Source organism: Lolium perenne, chromosome 6 (genome assembly GCF_019359855.2).
Source record: "Lolium perenne isolate Kyuss_39 chromosome 6, Kyuss_2.0, whole genome shotgun sequence".
In the NCBI taxonomy this organism is placed as follows: Eukaryota; Viridiplantae; Streptophyta; class Magnoliopsida; order Poales; family Poaceae; genus Lolium; species Lolium perenne.
In genome coordinates, this window is record NC_067249.2 from 2528814 (window position 1) to 2549073 (window position 20260).

A 20260-nucleotide genomic window follows, 5' to 3' on the forward strand; every position below is an offset into this window, starting at 1 on the left:
AATATTTTCCTGCTAGCCCGTGAAAGACTCCATCTCCTCTAACAGTGTTGGGGAAAGGGTTGGGAAGTCTCCCATGGCGGAACTTCTCGAAGATGCCCTTGGTGCACACGCCCTATGGCATCTTCGGAAGTTCCGCCTCGGAAATTTTTTCCTGCAAGCCCGTGAAAGCTACCATCTCCATTGTTAATATCTTACTTACAGTAACATCATTACACAAAAGTGATTTCCATATTGAGATACACAAGTTATGATCCCTATCTAGCTAGTCTTCTGAGTTTTCTTCGTGTGTTTCCCTTTCTTCTGATTGCGACGCAACCATGGACAATCTTCATTATTTAAGATGATGCTTGGGTCAGTTTTTACCTTGAAGGGTGGAATATCATCAAACTTATTATAATCTTCTGACATGTCTGTCTTGTCCTCTACTCCCACGATGTTTCTTTTTCCTGAAAGAACTATGTGGTGCTTTGGCTCATCGTATGATGTGTCCTCTTGCCTTTCTTTTCTTTTTTTCGGTTTGGTAGACATGTCCTTCACATAAAAAACCTGGGCCACTTCACTGGCTAGGACGAATGGTTCAGTGTCGTACCCTAGATTCTTGAGATCCACTGTAGTCATTCCATACTGCGGGTCTACCTGTACCCCGTCTTTCAGGTTGAACCATTTGCACCGGAACAAAGGGACCTTGAAATTAGGTCCATAGTCAAGTTCCCATATCTCCTCTATGTACCCATAATATGTGACCTTCTTCCCATTGTCCTCTGTTGCATCAAAGCGGACACCACTATTTTGGTTGGTGCTCTTTTTATCTTGGGCGAACGTGTAAAATGTATTCCCATTAATCTCGTACCCTTGAAAAGTCGATATAGTCGAAGATGGTTGCTTGGCCAACAAGTATAGTTGTTCTTCATCAGTGACATTCATGAGACGTGTTTGCAACCAACCGCCGAAAGTCTTCATGTGTTCTCCATCAATCCAATCTTCACGTTGCTCCGGGTATTCAGAGCGTAAGATATCCTTGTGTTCCACTATGTACGGAGCCACCAAGATGGAATTATGTAGAACTGTGTAGTGTGCTTGAGTGAAAGAATGTCCATCCATACACGTTGTTGCTTTCTTTCCTTGCGTTCCTTTTCCACGCAGTCTCCCCTCATAGCGTGATTCAGGAACACCGATCGGTTTAAGGTCAGGAATAAAGTCAACACAAAACTCAATGACCTCCTCTGTTCCATAGCCCTTGGAGATGCTTCCTTCTGGCCTAGCACGGTTATGAACGTACTTCTTTAAGACTCCCATGAATCTCTCAAAGGGGAACATGTTGTGTAGAAATACAGGACCGAGAACGCCAATCTCTTCGACCAGGTGAATGTAACAACCCAACTTTTGTGCCTTGCTTAAAATTTTGGAATACAAATTTTTGGGCCAACAAAAAAATTGCTATCTTTAAAAGTTGCATGAATATAGTTGATCTTGCATTTGCTTGTTGGATGTGTGTGTTTGTCACTTGTAGAAATTACAATTGTGTGTGAATCTCTAAAACCCTAAAACCCTTTCTACATGAGAATCCCTTCTTATTTCTTGTTTGAATTAAGTAAACCATTACAAAACCCTAGAGCCTATGAACCCTAGTGCATATGATCATGATCCTCAAAGATCATGTCTCTCCAATTTTCTCTCTTTTATTTCTCCTCCTCCCCTCTTACAAAAACACTTCCACAAATTTTGCTAAGCAAGAATTCACCAAGCTCACCCTAGTTTGCCTTAAACTAACCCTGGATCAAATCAAGGAGTGTGTAGCTTATTTTCCAAAAGGGAGAGAAAAATAAGGACATGGCCATGCCGGCCACCACACCACCACCCTTCCCATGCATCCCTTTATCTCTCTTTCGTTTCATCCTCCAAACCATCAGCATGGGGATAGAAAATTCGACCCATCTCATCTCTCTCCCCTCTCTCACTCCCCATCCACTGCTCACATGTGTGTGCATCCCCTTGCCATCACGTGAATGAGAAGGAGATTGGAGAGAAGAGGTGGCCAGGATGATTTGGTGGCCATGCCACTTTTGGCCTCGATCCAAACGGATGCAAACAAGCCTTGGAGCACCTGCACACCCTACATCTCCTTCCTGTCCCTCCCCTATCGACCTAGACCGCGTCTTCCATCCATTCTCGCCCGTGGTCACCCACCTGAAGACAACCGCCTCCTCCCTTCCCTCTGCTGCATGTGCCGTGAATATAGCGTGTCATCGATGCTTGCTGCAACCCTCTAAGCCCCCTAGACACTGCCCTGGCTCCCCTCTTCCACTCTCTCCCTCTGACTCGCCATGGTCACCCCCAATGGGCGGCGAGCATGCCGGCCCGGCCACGGCCACGTCGCCCACACCACCCGACCATCTTGGTGAGCCTGGTTTCTCTCCGTGGTCAAGGCCAACGTTCCTCCACCTCACAGATGCCGTCTAGTCCAGTCCCAGCCTCCCCTCGCACGCCACCGTCGACGCCATGTCGAGTCGATCCGTCGAATGCCTGGCAGGCGTTCCCGCTCCCATCGCGTCTCCCCTCTCTGCCTCGCTGCAGGCCGATGCACACTTGCGTCCAAGCCGTGGTGTTGCCTCTCTGAGCCGCAGCGGCACCGCCCAGGCCAGCCAATCCATCGCTGCCGCCACCTCCCTCATCGGTGCACGGACATGGTGCACGGTGCACCCGCGCGCCCCCTTTAAATGAGACGGCCCTCCTCCCTCTGTCTCCATTCACCACCACACTTCCACTACTCCACCAGAACCCCTCCCAAGCGGAGAGGAGCTCAGCTCCCCCCTGCTGTTCGTGAGTCGCTCGACGTCCGACCGACTCCGGTGAAGGTTGACATCGTAGGCCGCCACCATTCTTCTCCCCTCCTTGCTCCCTGGAAGCCCCTCTGTCCCCTCTCTCTAACGCGCCCTTCCCTTTCATCCAGGAACGCTGCCAGACGCCACCCCGACGTGCAGCTGTTTTCCGCCATCGCCGTCGATTGCCGGAGGACCATCGTTGTTTCGGCCGCCACCACCCTTGTTCGGTAGCCCGTGCTCCACTGCCTCGAACGCGCCCCACCTCGCCGTCGACAGAGCCCCGAGGTGAGACCCCTAGCCCTCACCGAATCCTAGGGTTCCCAGACGCTCCCCGCGTCGTAAGGTTGAAGGAGCTGCAGCCGCCGTCGGATCTTGATCCGACGCGTGCATGCACCCGTGGCCCTGGCCCGCCAGCCAGCGTGGCAGCCACGTCACCGCGGGATTCAAACGCGGGCTCCCACGCTGCTGAGCCGCTGCTGGGCCAAATCCGTCGAGCCCAGCAGTGCCGGCCCTTTTCATTTTCTTTCTTTTTCTTCCTAATTAACCCGCCAGTAAACTTCTGTGTAGTTTTTGAAATACCCTAAATTCAGAAATGACTCAAATTCGATGATTCAAATTACTGGTTGCTCGAGAACAAATTCTTGACCTCAGAAAATTACGTGCATGTGCTTTTTGCTCCTAGATCCGTGTAGATAAATCATGTTCTATAAAGTTGCAGAATAGGTATTTTAATTAGCATGAGTTCTGTATAGATTCTTTTTGCATGAGGTTGATTTTTCTGTGCAATAGAAATAAATAGCTTTAACTTGGCACTAGTCTCACATGCAGAAGCTTCATGGTTTTGGTTTTATTTACAAATCAAAATCTGACCAGAGAGCTATTCCATGATTTTTATTTCAAAAACCACAAATGCTCTTGAAGCAAAACCAAAGGCTACTGGTAGATATAGTTATAGGGTACTTTTGTGCCAAAGGGTTTATTTTTCAGAGAAGTCGTTTAATTATAATAATTCAATAACTGAAACAGTATAGCTTTTCAGTATCTGATTTTTGTAAAATCATTTACAAATCAGAAAAATGCCAAACCAGTGGGAAGTTCACATTTAGTCTCACCTATCCAGGGGTATGTTTGGTGTTGGTTGGAGATGCTTTGATACTGGTGTGCCTAGATATTTGTGTGCTCTGGTTACTATCTTGTTTAATTTTTCTAGGTTATTTAAAAATTTGTTTGCAGTTGATTCCTGTGCATGTGTACTCTACATGTTATTAGCTTTCAGTAGGTATGCTGCATGCATTTTTGTGACATACAGAAAGATTTAGACCATTTAAATGGTTCCTAAGTCATTTCTGCAATTGCAAAAATCATATCTTTTGATTTAAAAATCATAAATGGGTGAAACCACTTTCAGTAGCTTGCATCAGTAAACCTTTTCATACTGTGATTTTACCAAATTTTTGTGTGAATTATTCTGGTGTGGTTTGATTGGGTATGGCTTGTTGTTTTCTTTTTGCGACGCTAGATTCGAACACCGCCGGCAACAAAGGAGGAGGAGACTTTGGAGGGATTGAAGAGGAAGACCAGGGGCACTTTGCTGATCAAGGCAAGCCACCTCTTGATGCATCTCTGATCCTATATATCTTGCTCTTGCATTATTACAGGTTTTATAAAGTGCATGTCTTTTATTTATTATGTCGGTGGTTAGCGCCACCCGGAGCTTTATTAATCCACCCTTAGGGTGCAGCCCTCGTTGGTACCTACTGACCACATTTCTATTAGTGATATGGTGCTTATCACCTTGTCATTCTTGTCGCCATTTTTCGAAGAAGATGGACTATAGGTTGGGAGCCCTTTCGGAAAAGTATTTGGAAAAATGTTTCGGATAAAGAAGTTTTTCGAAAACCTTTGGAATGGGGTAACGCTGCCCAAGTGGGAGATTCAAAATGAAAAATGTTTTGCAAAAGTGAATTTTGCTGGGAGAAAGTGGAGATAAAAATGTTTTTCGAAAACTTCGGTGCCTTGGGTACTTAACCTGACCAATTAGACAGTGCAACCATATTACCCCAAAGTGGGCACGGGGCGTAGCGTAGTAGTTTGTCTCGCCATAGTTTGGGTCCTGCAAATGTAAGGGGTAGTCCGAGCATGGACACCTATCGACCGTGGCCTTCCCGACGAACTGGGGACGCATTTCCATTGCGTATCGATGGCAGGTGTACAACCTATGAGCTCCCATTGAATAATGCCCCGCAGTTGGTCGCGGCATTCCGGAGGGTCGAGCTGGTCGAGGAATTTGCTACTCCTGGGTAAACGACCCCTCGGACTCTGGTATTGGGAGGTACAACTCTAGGCGGCATGTCTTAAGCTATGGCGAGCAAGCGAAAAACTACGATTGGTTATCCGAGCCTCGCGTTTTGACGCTTGGTGAACCAGGGATGATCCCGGCGGATTTATCGGATCTTATGGTGAAAGTGTACAACCTCTGCAGAGTGAAAACTATTCGAATAGCCGCGTCCGCGGTCATGGAAGGTTGGGAGGGCATGATACCTACGCTGAAGAGTTTTGTTTTACAAATGTTTTCAAAGAAAAGATTTTTGAAATGTACCTAGAAGGTACGGGAAAATGCCAGTGGGACTGGAGGAAATGTACCTGAGAGGTACGGTGGAAAGTTGGTATAGTTGTTTTGGCCATGCTGAGGGCCGGAAGAGAAATTGGGTCACCCTTACCTATTAGTCTTCAAATGAAAGTGGTTTACAAAAAGATTTTCAACAAAGATATAGAAATGTCATATTCTCGAGAGAAACTCTCTCTCGCTCCTTGTCACCTTAGTTAGTGTCTGTTCCTTGCTACTGCCATATTGCATATCCTTTATTTCTCTCTAAGGTGGTTTGCGAGTACATTCAAACGTACTCATTGGCATTGTTGTCCTGGCTATTTACTTGGCCAGACTTTGAAGAGGAGTACGACACCGAAGACGCGAACTAGGACGCTCTCCCAGTCAGCCGCCTGTAGGGCAAAGGCCTGACTTGGGTTCCGCCGCTGTTTGGAGTCAAATAAATTCCGCTGCTGTTTGTTGAACTACGGCCTTGATGGCCTATGATGTAAGACTTCCGTAATATATGTAACTCGGTACTGTAATGGATGATGTAAATCTGATATCAGTTTGGTTATGTATTCACGATGGAATGATCTTGGGATCGTGAAATTGTATGCATAACAGGAGCTCTGGACTGGCAAGTCCGGGGCCACACAGAGTTGGTATCAGAGCCATCCTGACTGTAGGAGACCTTAGTTAGCATGGGCGTTAGATCAGACCAAAAAAAACTATTTTATTAAAACAAAGAGGTTGACTAAATGCTGAAAATGCTTAAGTCCCTTATCTCCTTCTATTTTCAAAAACCTTACTTGCATTAAAGTTTTACTATGCTTAAAATTTTGCACACTGTGATCACTGACTTAATTCACTTTAAAATTTATGTAGATGCCGATCGAGTACTCGCACTTCCGTCAGGTCGGGGTGCAGCCGCCCCTCTACCTCATCGAGAGGGCCTTGGCCGACCTGGCTGTTCGGTGCGGACGTCCAGTGCCCGAGGTGAAGGGCGTTCGTACCGAGAGGTCTGAGGACTCGAAGATGGCCTGGCTGGTCACCTGCGTCGTCAGGGGGATCGAGATTGCCCCCGTTTCTGAGGAGTTCACCGTCGACGTGATGGAGTGTACGTGGCTCGACGGGATGGTCCGAGTCTTCCAGGAGGCGCTCGCCCGCCTTGCCTTTCTACACCCTGAGGCCATCGTTGGCACTGGCTACCAGTACCTTGGTCTGCACGACGGCGCTGGTCAGCCCGTGGCCGGCGCCCCACACCCCGACACCGCTCACCAGCTGCACCACTTGGAGTACCTGCTGCACCACACTCAGACTCAGCAGGACCGCGCCCGAGAGAGGTGTGATCTGCAGGAGGATGAGATCGTGACACTACGTGCTCAGCTTGCTGCTACACAGGCCGATCTGGCCAGCGAGCGCAAGAGGAGAGTTGCTGCACGCCGGAGGGCTTCTCGCTTGAAGGCGAAGGTGGCTTCGCTGGAGGCCCTGACCACTCAGATGGAGGCCACTATTGAGGAGCTTGAGGATGACGGTGAGGATCTCCGCAAGGAGAACGAGGCCCTTCTCAGCGACGACGACGACGACGAGGAGGAGGAATTCGATATGGAGCCTGATACTGAGGATGAGGCCTTCATCAACGATGAAGATGAGGAGCCTAAGCCACTGATGCCCGAGGAGGACCCCGAGGAGGACCCCGAGGAGCCGGCCTTCGATGAGGACGCCCCACCTGCACCTGCGGGTCCTGTCGTGGACCTCGACAACTTCTAGAGCACTACCCCCAGACTCGCACCACCTTATCGTAGGGCGATGATATAGGCCCCCGTGCAATGCGAGTAGACTTATGATGATGGTTCTGTTAAACCATCCATTTTGGTCGTGTTGTATGAGACTTATGTGTGATGTTGTATGATACATTGTGCCTTCGGCACCCCGCTATGTTATGCTTTAGTTTGCCTACTTTGCATTTGCGTGTTTCCGTTTTCAAAGTTCTACAGTTTTAACAAGCCCTCCCCTTTTAAGTGGCTGCCCATCTCCTTGTTTTTTTCTCCATTAACATCTGAATCCACACCTCTCCAGGATGGTTGAAACCCGTAGAGGAAACGCCAGCGGGTCAGACCAATACCCCCCTCCACCTCCGGACCCAACCATGGCGCAACTTCTGCGCCTTAAGATGGAAGACCGTGAGGTAGCCCGTGCAGAGCGCCAAGCTAACCTTGCTACCCTTCAGCACCTCACTCAGCTTGCTACCGGAAATGCCAACAACAATAATGGCGGGAACGGGAATGGAGACCCCCGCTCTAAGCTGAAAGATTTCCAGAGCACCAAACCTCCTGTTTTCTCCAAGTGCACTGAACCCCTCGACACCGATGATTGGCTTCGCACTATTGAGAACAACCTGGAGGTCGCCGGAGTCGGCAACGATGAGAAGGTGTTGTTCGCCACTCACTTTCTTTCCAGACCTGCACGCGCTTGGTGGGAAAATGTCAAGGCTATTCAAGTTGAAGGACACGTCATCAACTGGGAAGAATTCAAGGCCAAGTTCCGCAAGACCCACATTCCATCTGGACTGATCAGGCTCATGAAGGACAAGTTCATGAATCTGAGGCAAGGAAGCATGTCTGTAGTGGAGTACATGGACAAGTTCACCACTCTGTCTAGGTATGCACTTGAAGATACCGACACAGAAGAAAAGAAGAAGGATCGCTTTCTGAATGGTCTGCATGATGAGATGCAGAGTATCTTGGTGGCTGTTCCATACCCAGACCTTGAGTCACTGGTAGATGCCTCTATAATGGTTGAGAGCAAGCGCAAGAATGCGTTTGAGAACCGCAAGCGCAAGGCGATGCTGCAGCAAGGCAGCTCCAGCACTCAGCGACCCCGTAGTTTCCCTCCACCAAGGTCGTCGCCCCAGCAGCAGAAGGCACCACCCCCTGCACCTTGCCCCAACAACCCCAATCGCAACTACAACCCTCAGCATTCTGGAGGAAGCAACTTCAACCCCAACTACAACCGCCAGAACAACACTGTCAGCATCCCCACCAATGGATGCTATACCTGCGGACAGCCGGGTCATTTCTCCAAGGAGTGTCCCAACAGGGTGAACACTGCACAGCGCCCCAATGCGCCCAAGCCAAATCAGGGACAAGCTCGCACTGCTGCCGGAAGGAACCAGAACCAAAAGAAGTCAGCAGGACCATCCAGAGGTCACCTGAACCATGTCAATGCTGAAGAAGCACAGGAAGCTCTGGATATTGTTTTGGGTACGTTCCCTGTCAACTCAGTACCCTCCACTGTCTTGTTTGATTCCGGAGCATCGCACTCGTTTGTCACTAAGCCGTTCGCTAGAAAGAGTGGGTTCAAACCTACCATCATGCAACGGCCTATGTTAGTCCAAATTCCGGGAGCCTCCACCAAAACGGATCTACCCTGCAAGGATGTTCCCATAGATATTCAGGGAAAGCGTTTTCACACGGATCTGATCGTATTAGGAGAGCAAGGCTTAGAAGTTATCCTCGGGATGAATTGGATGGTGAAGTATAAGGGTCACATCGACTGTGTTCGCCGAGCCATAACCCTGACTGCTGAGGATGGTGAAGTAGTTGAGCATGTGGTGACCATGCCTTCATCGAAGGCCTTATGCAAGAAGAGTGTCGTCAGTCCAGCCCTGCATGAAGTAGCATAGCTTGTGAGTACCCTGAGGTTTTTCCCGATGAGTTACCCGGTATGCCTCCTGATCGGGATATCGAGTTTATCATCGAGCTAGTTCCCGGAACTGCCCCCATCGCTCAGCGACCTTACCGGATGAACCCCCAAGAATTAGTTGAGTTGAAGAAGCAGTTGGATGACATGTTGAGGAAAGGGTTGATTCGCCCAAGCGCATCACCCTGGGGATCTCTCGTTATCTTTGTGGATAAGCGGAATGATACTATCCGCCTGTGTGTGGATTACCGGAAGCTGAATGATGTCACCATCAAGAACAAATACCCCCTCCCGAAGATTGAAGATCTATTTGACCAGATGAATGGAGCCCGAGTTTTCTCCAAGATTGATCTCCGTACTGCTTATCATCAACTCAAGGTTCGAGAGTCAGACATTCCCAAGACTGCCTTCACCACACGGTATGGACTTTTTGAATATACCGTGATGTCCTTCGGACTAACCAATGCCCCTGCCTATTTCATGAATCTCATGAACAAGGTGTTCATGAAGTACCTCGACAAGTTCGTCGTGGTTTTCAATGATGATATTCTGATCTACTCCAAGAATGAAGAAGAGCATGCTGAACATCTGCGGATTGTTTTGGGAACTCTCCGAGACCATCAGCTTTACGCCAAGTTTAGTAAATGTGAATTTTGGCTGAAAGAGGTAGGATTCCTTGGTCATGTCATTTCTGCCGGAGGAGTGTCAGTCGACCCGTCCAAAATTCAGTCCATCATGGAGAAGAAAGCCCCTACCAATCAGACCAAAGTCCACGCCTTTCTAGGATTGGCTGGTTATTACCGTAAGTTCGTTGAGGGATTCTGCAGCATTGCGAGACCCTTAACGCAGCTGTTGAAAAAGGATAAGAAGTTCGAATGGACCGACAAATGTGAGGCCAGTTTTCAGGAACTCAAGAAGAGATTAGTCACAGCCCCCGTCTTGACCATGCCTGATATCACCAAGGATTTTGATGTATACTGCGATGCATCGAAACTTGGTCTGGGAAGTGTGCTGATGCAAGAAGGCAAGGTGATAGCCTATTTATCAAGACAACTTCGACCGCACGAGATGAATTATCCCACGCATGACTTAGAGCTTGCTGCGGTGGTTCACGCTCTGAAGACCTGGCGTCATTATTTAGTTGGGAATCGCTGCGAGATCTACACTGATCACAAGAGCCTGAAGTATATTTTCACTCGGCGGGAGCTGAACATGAGGCAGAGCAGATGGATGGAGCTCATCAAGGATTATGATCTCGGCATTCATTATCACCCCGGTAAAGCCAATGTCGCAGCTGATGCCCTTAGCCGAGAGCCCTGTTCGTTGAACGCCCTCATCAAGGTTGCTCAACCCAAGCTGTATGAAGAACTTGAGGAGTTTGGCCTCGAGTTGGTCAGCCATGGTTTCCTGGCAAATCTGGAGTTGAAGCCTACTTTATTCGATCAGATCAAGGAAGCTGAGGTGGGTCATGAGAGCATTGAAGGAATTAAACGTAGAATGGATAGGGAGGAAGTTCCTGGTTTCTCGGTTGATGCCGAAGGAATTTTATGGTACAAGGGACACCTATGCGTGCCTAATGTTGAAAACCTGAAACAACTCATCATGAAGGAAGCCCACGACACCCCATACTCAATCCACCCCGGAGGAACCAAGATGTATCAAGACCTGAAGAAACAATTCTGGTGGCACGGTATGAAGCGAGAGATAGCCTTTTTCATCGCTCGATGCGACGTGTGCCAGAAAGTGAAGGCTGAACATCAGCGACCAGCTGGACTGCTCCAACCCCTCCAAGTCCCCGAGTGGAAATGGGAAGAGGTTGGAATGGATTTCATCACGGGACTCCCTAAGTCTCAATGTGGTCATGACTCCATCTGGGTCATCATCGATCGACTTACCAAAGTAGCTCACTTTATTCCCGTCAAGACCACTTATCATGGAACACAACTGGCAGACCTATACATATCCAGGATTGTGAGTCTTCACGGCGTTCCTAAGCGGATCGTATCGGATCGTGGCACCCAATTCACCTCCAGATTCTGGAAGAGCTTGCATGAAGCCCTCGGGACAAACCTGTCTTTCAGTACCGCTTACCACCCACAGACCGGAGGTCAAACCGAAAGAATGAATCAGATCCTTGAAGATATGCTTCGTGCTTGTGTCCTCGCCTATGGAGCAAAATGGGAAGACTGTCTACCCTTAGCAGAATTCTCCTACAACAATAGTTACCAAGCCAGCCTGCAGATGGCCCCCTTCGAAGCCTTATATGGTCGTCGTTGCCGAACCCCTCTCAACTGGTCTGAGAATGGAGATAGTAAAGTTTTTGGACCTGACCACCTCCGTGAAGCCGAAGAACAAGTTTAACTGATTCGTGACTGCCTCAAGGCCGCTCAATCCCGTCAGAAGAGTTATGCTGATTCCAAGCATCGCGGGTTGATCTTTAATATTGGAGATTATGTCTATCTTCGTGTCACCCCACTCAAAGGAATGCAACGGTTTCATGTTAAGGGTAAGCTGGCGCCAAGATATATTGGACCCTTCAAGATCCTCGATCGACGAGGAGAAGTTTCTTACAAGTTGGAACTGCCAGCTGAGCTAGCAGATTTCCACGATGTCTTCCATATCTCTCTCCTTCGACGATGCCTCCAAGTGCCTAACAAACCAGAGACATTCAAGAACATCGATTATCGCACCCTCAACCTCAACACCAACTTAACCTATCGTGAAGTACCCCTTCGGATTGTGGAAGAAGCTATCCGTCTCACCAGAAGAAGGAAAATTAAATTTTGTAAAGTTCAGTGGACTAATCACTCCGAGGAGGAAGCCACTTGGGAACGAGAAGATCAACTTCGGAAGGATTTCCCTGCACTCTTCAGTTCTTAGCCACCGAATCTTGAGGACGAGATTCATTTTAAGGGGGGAAGGTTTGTAACAACCCAACTTTTGTGCCTTGCTTAAAATTTTGGAATACAAATTTTTGGGCCAACAAAAACTTTTTATATCTTTAAAAGTTGCATGAATATAGTTGATCTTGCATTGCTTGTTGGATGTGTGTGTTTGTCACTTGTAGAAATTACAATTGTGTGTGAATCTCTAAAACCCTAAAACCCTTTCTACATGAGAATCCCTTCTTATTTCTTGTTTGAATTAAGTAAACCATTACAAAACCCTAGAGCCTATGAACCCTAGTGCATATGATCATGATCCTCAAAGATCATGTCTCTCCAATTTTCTCTCTTTTATTTCTCCTCCTCCCCTCTTACAAAAACACTTCCACAAATTTTGCTGAGCAAGAATTCACCAAGCTCACCCTAGTTTGCCTTAAACTAACCCTGGATCAAATAAAGGAGTGTTTAGCTTATTTTCCAAAAGGGAGAGAAAAATAGGGACATGGCCATGTCGGCCACCACACCACCACCCTTCCCATGCATCCCTTTATCTCTCTTTCGTTTCATCCTCCAAACCATCAGCATGGGGACAGAAAATTCGACCCATCTCATCTCTCTCCCCTCTCTCACTCCCCATCCACTGCTCACATGTGTGTGCATCCCCTTGTCATAACGTGAATGAGAAGGAGATTGGAGAGAAGAGGTGGCCAGGATGATTTGGTGGCCATGCCACTTTTGGCCTCGATCCAAACGGATGCAGACAAGCCTTGGAGCACCTGCACACCCTACATCTCCCTCCTGTCCCTCCCCTATCGACCTAGACCGCCTCTTCCGTCCATTCTCGCCCGTGGTCACCCACCTGAAGACAACCGCCTCCTCCCTTCCCTCTGCTGCATGTGCCGCGAATATAGCGTGTCATCGGTGCTTGCTGCAACCCTCTAAGCCCCCTAGACACCGCCCTGGCTCCCCTCTTCCACTCTCTCCCTCTGACTCACCATGGTCACCCCCAATGGGCGGCGAGCATGCCGGCCCGGCCACGACCACGTTGCCCACACCACCCGACCATCTTGGTAAGCCTGGTTTCTCTCCGTGGTCAAGGCCAACGTTCCTCCACCTCACAGACGCCGTCTAGTCTAGTCCCAGCCGCCCCTCGCACGCCACCATCGATGCCATGTCGAGTCGATCCGTCGAACGCCTGGCATGCGTTCCCGGTCCCGTTGCGTCTCCCCTCTCTGCCTCGCTGCAGGCCAATGCACACTTGCGTCCAAGCCGTGGCATTGCCTCTCTGAGCCGCAGCGGCACCGCCCATGCCAGCCAATCCATCGCTGCCGCCACCTCCCTCGTCGGTGCACGGACATGGTGCACGGTGCACCCGCGCGCCCCCTTTAAATGACACGGCCCTCCTCCCTCTGTCTCCATTCGCCACCACACTTCCACTACTCCACCAGAACCCCTCCCAAGCGGAGAGGAGCTCAGCTCCTCCCTGCTGTTCGTGAGTCGCTCGACGTCCGACCGACTCTGGTGAAGGTTAACGTCACAGGCCGCCACCATTCTTCTCCCCTCCTTGCTCCCTGGAAGCCCCTCTGTCCCCTCTCTCTAACGCGCCCTTCCCTTTCATCCAGGAACGCTGCCAGACGCCACCCCGATGTGCAGCTGTTTTCCGCCGTCGTCGTCGATCGCCGGAGGACCGTCGTTGTTTCGGCCGCCACCACCCTTGTTCGGTAGCCCGTGCTCCACTGCCTCGAACGCGCCCCACCTCGCCGTCGACAGAGCCCCGAGGTGAGTCCCCTAGCCCTCGCTGAATCCTAGGGTTCCCAGACGCTCCCCGCGTCGTAAGGTTGAAGGAGCTGCAGCCGCCGTCGGATCTTGATCCGACGCGTGCATGCACCCGTGGCCCTGGCCCGCCAGCCAGCGTGGCAGCCACGTCGCCGCGGGATTCAAACGCGGGCTCCCGCGCTGCGGAGCCGCTGCTGGGCCGAATCCGTCGAGCCCAGCAGTGCCGGCCCTTTTCCTTTTCTTTCTTTTTCTTCCTAATTAACCTTCCAGTAAACTTCTGTGTAGTTTTCGAAATACCCTAAATTCAGAAATGACTCAAATTCGATGATTCAAATTACTGGTTGCTCGAGAACAAATTCTTAACCTCAGAAAATTACGTGCATGTGCTTTTTGCTCCTAGATCCGTGTAGATAAATCATGTTCTATAAAGTTGCAGAATAGGTATTTTAATTAGCATGAGTTCTGTATAGATTCTTTTTGCATGAGGTTGATTTTTTTGTGCAATAGAAATAAATAGCTTTAACATGGCACTAGTCTCACATGCAGAAGCTTCATGGTTTTGGTTTTATTTACAAATCAAAATCTGACCAGAGAGCTATTCCATGATTTTTATTTCAAAAACCACAAATGCTCTTGAAGCAAAACCAAGGGCTACTGGTAGATATAGTTGTAGGGTACTTTTATGCCAAAGGGTTTATTTTTCAGAAAAGTAGTTTAATTATAATAATTCAATAACTGAAACAGTATAGCTTTTTAGTATCTGATTTTTGTAAAATCATTTACAAATCAGAAAAATGCCAAACCAGTGGGGTTAGTTCACATTTAGTCTCACCTATCCAGGGGTATGTTTGGTGTTGGTTGGAGATGCTTGATACTGGTGTGCCTAGCTATTTGTGTGCTCTGGTTACTGTCTTGTTTAATTTTTCTAGGTTATTTAAAAATTTGTTTGCAGTTGATTCCTGTGCATGTGTACTCTACATGTTATTACTTTCAGTAGGTATGCTGCATGCATTTTTGTGACATACAGAAAGATTTAGACCATTTAAATGGTTCCTAAGTCATTTCTGGAATTGGAAAAATCATATCTTTTGATTTAAAAATCATAAATGGGTGAAACCACTTTCAGTAGCTTGCATCAGTAAACCTTTTCATACTGTGATTTTACCAAATTTTTTGTGAATTATTCTGGTATGGTTTGATTGGGTATGGCCTGTTGTTTTCTTTTTGCGACGCTAGATTCGAACACCGCCGGCAACGAAGGAGGAGGAGACTTTGGAGGGATTGAAGAAGAAGACCAGGGGCACTTTGCTGATCAAGGCAAGCCACCTCTTGATGCATCTCTGATCCTATATATCTTGCTCTTGCATTATTACAGGTTTTATAAAGTGCATGTCTTTTATTTATTATATCGGTGGTTAGCGCCACCCGGAGTTTTATTAATCCACCCTTAGGGTGCAGCCCTCGTTGGTGCCTACTGACCACATTTCTATTAGTGATATGGTGCTTATCACCTTGTCAATCTTGTCGCCATTTTTCGAAGAAGATGGACTATAGGTTGGGAGCCCTTTCGGAAAAGTATTTGGAAAAATGTTTTGGATAAAGAAGTTTTTCGAAAACGTTTGGAATGGGGTAACCCTGCCCAAGTGGGAGATTCAAAATGAAAAATGTTTTGCAAAAGTGAATTTTGCTGGGAGAAAGTGGAGATAAAAATGTTTTTCAAAAACTTCGGTGCCTTGGGTACTTAACCTGACCAATTAGACAGTGCAACCATATTACCCCAAAGTGGGTACGGGGCGTAGCGTAGTAGTTTGTCTCGCCATAGATTGGGTCCTGCAAATGTAAGGGGTAGTCCGAGCATGGACACCTATCGACCGTGGCCTTCCTGACGAACTGGGGACGCCTTTCCATTGCGTATCGATGGCAGGGGTACAACCTATGAGCTCCCATTGAATAATGCCCCGCAGTTGGTCGCGGCATTCTGGAGGGGCGAGCTGGTCGGGGAATTTGCTACTCCTGGGTAAATGACCCATCGGACTCTGGTATTGGGAGGTACAACTCTAGGCGGCATGTCTTAGGCTATGGCGAGCAAGCGAAAAACTACGATCGGTTATCCGAGCCTCACGTTTTGACGCTTGGTGAACCAGGGATGATCCCGGCGGATTTATCGGATCTTATGGTGAAAGTGTACAACCTCTGCAGAGTGAAAACTATTCGAATAGCCGCGTCCACGGTCATGGACGGTTGGGAGGGCATGATACCTATGCTGAAGAGTTTTGTTTTACAAATGTTTTCAAAGAAAATATTTTTGAAATGTACCTGGAAGGTACGGGAAAATGCTAGTGGGACTGGAGGAAATGTACCTGAGAGGTACGGTGGAAAGTTGGTATAGTTGTTTTGGCCATGCTGAGGGCCGGAAGAGAAATTGGGTCACCCTTACCTATTAGTCTTCAAATGAAAGTGGTTTACAAAAAGATTTTCAACAAAAATATAGAAATGTCATATTCTCGAGAGAAAATCTCTCTCGCTCCTTGTCACCTTAGTTAGTGCCTGTTCCTTGCTACTGCCATATTGCATATCCTTTATTTCTCTCTAAGGTGGTTTGCGAGTACATTCAAACGTACTCATTGGCATTGTTGTCCTGGCTATTTACTTGGCCAGACTTTGAAGAGGAGTACTTTGAAGAAGAGGAGTACGACGCCGAAGACGCGAACTAGGACGCTCTCCCAGTCAGCCGCCTGTAGGGTAAAGGCCTGACTTGGGTTCCACCGCTGTTTGGAGTCAAATAAATTCCGCTGCTGTTTGTTGAACTACGGCCTTGATGGCCTATGATGTAAGACTTCCGTAATATATGTAACTCGGTACTGTAATGGATGATGTAAATCTGATATCAGTTCGGTTATGTATTCACGATGGAATGATCTTGGGATCGTGAAATCTTATGCATAACAGGAGCTCTGGACTGGCAAGTCCGGGGCCCCACAGTGAACTAGGAGATGTGTCATAATATTGAAGAAGGATGGTGGGAACACCAACTCGAAGCTGACTAGACATTGCACCACATCCTTCTGTAAATTTTGTAGAGTTAGTGGATTGATCACCTTCTGAGAAATTGCATTGAGGAACGCACATAGCTTCACAATGGGTACTCGAACATTTTCCGGCAGAAGCCCCCTCAATGCAACCGGAAGTAATTGTGTCATAATCACGTGGCAGTCATGAGACTTTAGGTTTTAAAACTTTTTCTCTAACATGTTTATTATTCCCTTTATATTCGACGAGAAGCAAGACGGAACCTTGATGCTACTCAGGACTTCAAAAAAGATCTCCTTCTCTTCTTTGGTAAGAGCGTAGCTGGCAGGACCTTGATACTTCTCTGGATTCAGGTTTTTTCCTTCGTGGATACTTTGCTGGTCCTGCCATGCATCCGGTGTATCTTTTGTCTTCCCATACACGCCCAAGAAGTTTAGCAGGTTCACGCAAAGATTTTTCGTCATGTGCATCATGTCGATTGCAGAGTGAACCTCTAGGAATTTCCAGTAGGGTAGCTCCCAAAATATAGACTTCTTCTTCCACATGGGTACGTATCCGTCAACATCATGCGGAACAGATTGTCCGCCAGGACCCTTTCCAAAGATCACTTTTAAATCCTTGACCATATCATATATAACATCCCCAGTAGGGCGGGTAGGCTTCGTTCGGTTATCTGCCTCACCTCTGAAATGCTTTCCTCTCTTTCTTACGTGATGTTGTTTTGGAAGAAATCAACGATGCCCCAGGTACACATTCTTGTTTCCCAAATATATACTGTTAGTCTCACCTAAACAGTGTGTGCATGCATTGTATCCCTTGTTTGACTGCCCTGAAATGTTACTAAGAGCAGGCCAATCATTGATGGTTACAAATAACAACGCTCGTAGGTTAAATTCCTTTTGTTCGTGCTCATCCCACACAGGTACACGTTCTTCACGCCACAACTGTAAAAGTTCTTCAACCAATGGCCTCAGGTACACATCAATGTCATTGCCGGGTTGCCTCGGGCCTTGGATGAGCACTGGCATCATAATGAACTTCCGCTTCATGCACAACCAAGGAGGAAGGTTATAGATACATAGAGTCACTGGCCAGGTGCTATGACTGGAGCTCTGCTCTCCGAAAGGATTAAAGCCATCTGTACTTAGACCAAATCTTAAGTTCCTTGCGTCATCTGAAAATGACTTGAACTCTCTGTCGATTTTTCTCCACTGCGACCCGTCAGCGGGGTGTCTCAGCATCACATCTTTCTTACGGTCCTCTTTGTGCCATCGCAACAACTTGGCATGCTCTTTGTTTTGGAACAAACATTTCAACCGTGGTATTATAGGAGCATACCACATCACCTTCGCAGGAACCCTCTTCCTGGGGGTGGACTCGCCCTCAACATCGCCAGGGTCATCTCGCCTGATCTTATACCTCAACGCACTACATACCGGGCATGCATTCAAATTCTCGTACTCCTTGCGGTAGAGGATGCAGTCATTGATGCATGCATGTATCTTCTGCACCTCTAATCCTAGAGGGCAGACAACCTTCTTTGCTTCATACGTACTAGAGGGCAATACGTTCTCCCCTGGAAGCATCTTCTTTATTATTTTCAGCAACTTTTCAAATCCCTTGTCAGAAGTACCATTTTCTGCCTTCCATTGCAGCAATTCCAGCGTGGTACCCAGTTTTTTCTGGCCATCTTCGCAATTTGGGTACAACAGTTTGTTGTGATCCTCTAACATTTTCTCCAACTTCAACCTCTCCTTTTCACTTCCGCAGTTTATCTTCGCATCAAGAATGGCCCGACCCAAATCATCGTCGGGGTCATCAAAAATCGGCTCATCAAAATTGGGCTCTTCTTCAGCTTCGTCTTCCCCCATTCTACTATCACCGTCTTCAGTGAACATAGGATAGTTGTCACTATCCTCTTCTTCTTCGTTGTCTTCCAATATAACCCCTCTTTCTCCGTGCTTGGTCCAACAATTATAGCTGGGCATGAAACCGTTCTCCAGCAGGTGGACGTGAAGGGTCTTTGAGGTAGAGTAATCCTTCATATTCTTACAGGAACTACATGGACAATAGATAAAACCATTTGACCGCCTGTTTGCCTCAGCCACGTTGAGAAAATAATGCATGCCATTAATGAAGTCGGGATGGCACCGGTCACCGTACATCCATTGTCGACTCATCAGCATTATATATGTATATCAAAAATCATTAATTACACAACATCATGGATATATGAGTGACCAGCTTAATTAATATTCAAGTTCATCACATAAAACTAAGTTTTTTTTATAAAAAAGAAGAGGCTCACCGAGGTGGTACGGTGCCGGCTAGGGGACGACGCTGGCGAACGACGGCGATGAGGACGGGGATGATACTAAAACCTACAAAACATACTATAATTTCAGCTCAAATTGCATATAAGAAAATAAAATCCCTAACTTAGGCATTTCATCGAACACCTTGCTAGCACTAGAAAAATAATACGAGTTAAACTAGCAACGAAATGAGCTAAATTAGGAACGCCAGAAGAAAGGATGATATTGCTAACCCTTGGATAGATGGAGGTCGTTAATCTTGTTAAAATGGTGGAGAAAAAATGAAAATTTGTTGGAGTGTGAGAGGTGCAATTTTTTTAGAAATGTGAGAGAGAGAGGAAAAAATGAGAAAGGATCGGGTTGGGGGGGGGGGGCAGGGACCATATAGAGGCACCCTTTAGTACCGGTTCGTTAGAAGAACCAGTACCAAAGGTCCAGCCCTGGCCCCACCCCGCGCCTGAATTTCGGCCGAAGGCCTTTCGTACCGGTTCCTAACACGAACCGGTACGAAAGCCCCTAACAAACCGGTACGAAAGCTCCTCGCCCGCCTGAGCCCCCAAACCGGTACAAATGGCCCCTTTGAACCGGTACTAAAGGCTTAGATGGTTGCCCCATTTTCTACTAGTGGTCATCAACAGGCTTAACCTTTAAGAATAATATATTTAGGGAAGAGATGGGGATTTGGATGGGATTGACAACGAGATTAGGCTAGCCATAGTGCTAGTATCTTAGACTACTCACAATGGTAGTATCATAAGTAGTATCATGCACTACATACATGCAAAATGCTGATGTGTCATATTAATTAATGATGAAAGAGATGATAGTGGTATCATAGGTAGATACCGTATCATAGCACGTAGAACTAGAAAAATTAATGCCAAACAAATCTTGTACACATTTTTGTATTGAGATTCTACAAATCATTAAATACATGTAACATATGATACTACTACATGATACTATGCATTGTGAAGATAATATCGTACACTAGTATCATATGCATGATACTACTATATGATACTCCCCATTGTGACTTGTCTTAGCTAGTATCATGCACTCTTGGCCCACCAAAATGGTGATGTGGCAGCTAATTAAAGAGAAGAGAGAGAATTCGAGTAACATAGATAGATACCGTAT

At 47.4% G+C, this 20260-nt stretch overlaps 1 pseudogene; it reads right to left on the reverse strand.

Moving 5' to 3' along the window:
* Window positions 1-258: 258 nt before the first annotated feature.
* LOC139832038 (uncharacterized) lies at window positions 259-18970 on the reverse strand (annotated as a pseudogene).
* Between the last annotated feature and the right edge of the window lie 1290 nt (window positions 18971-20260).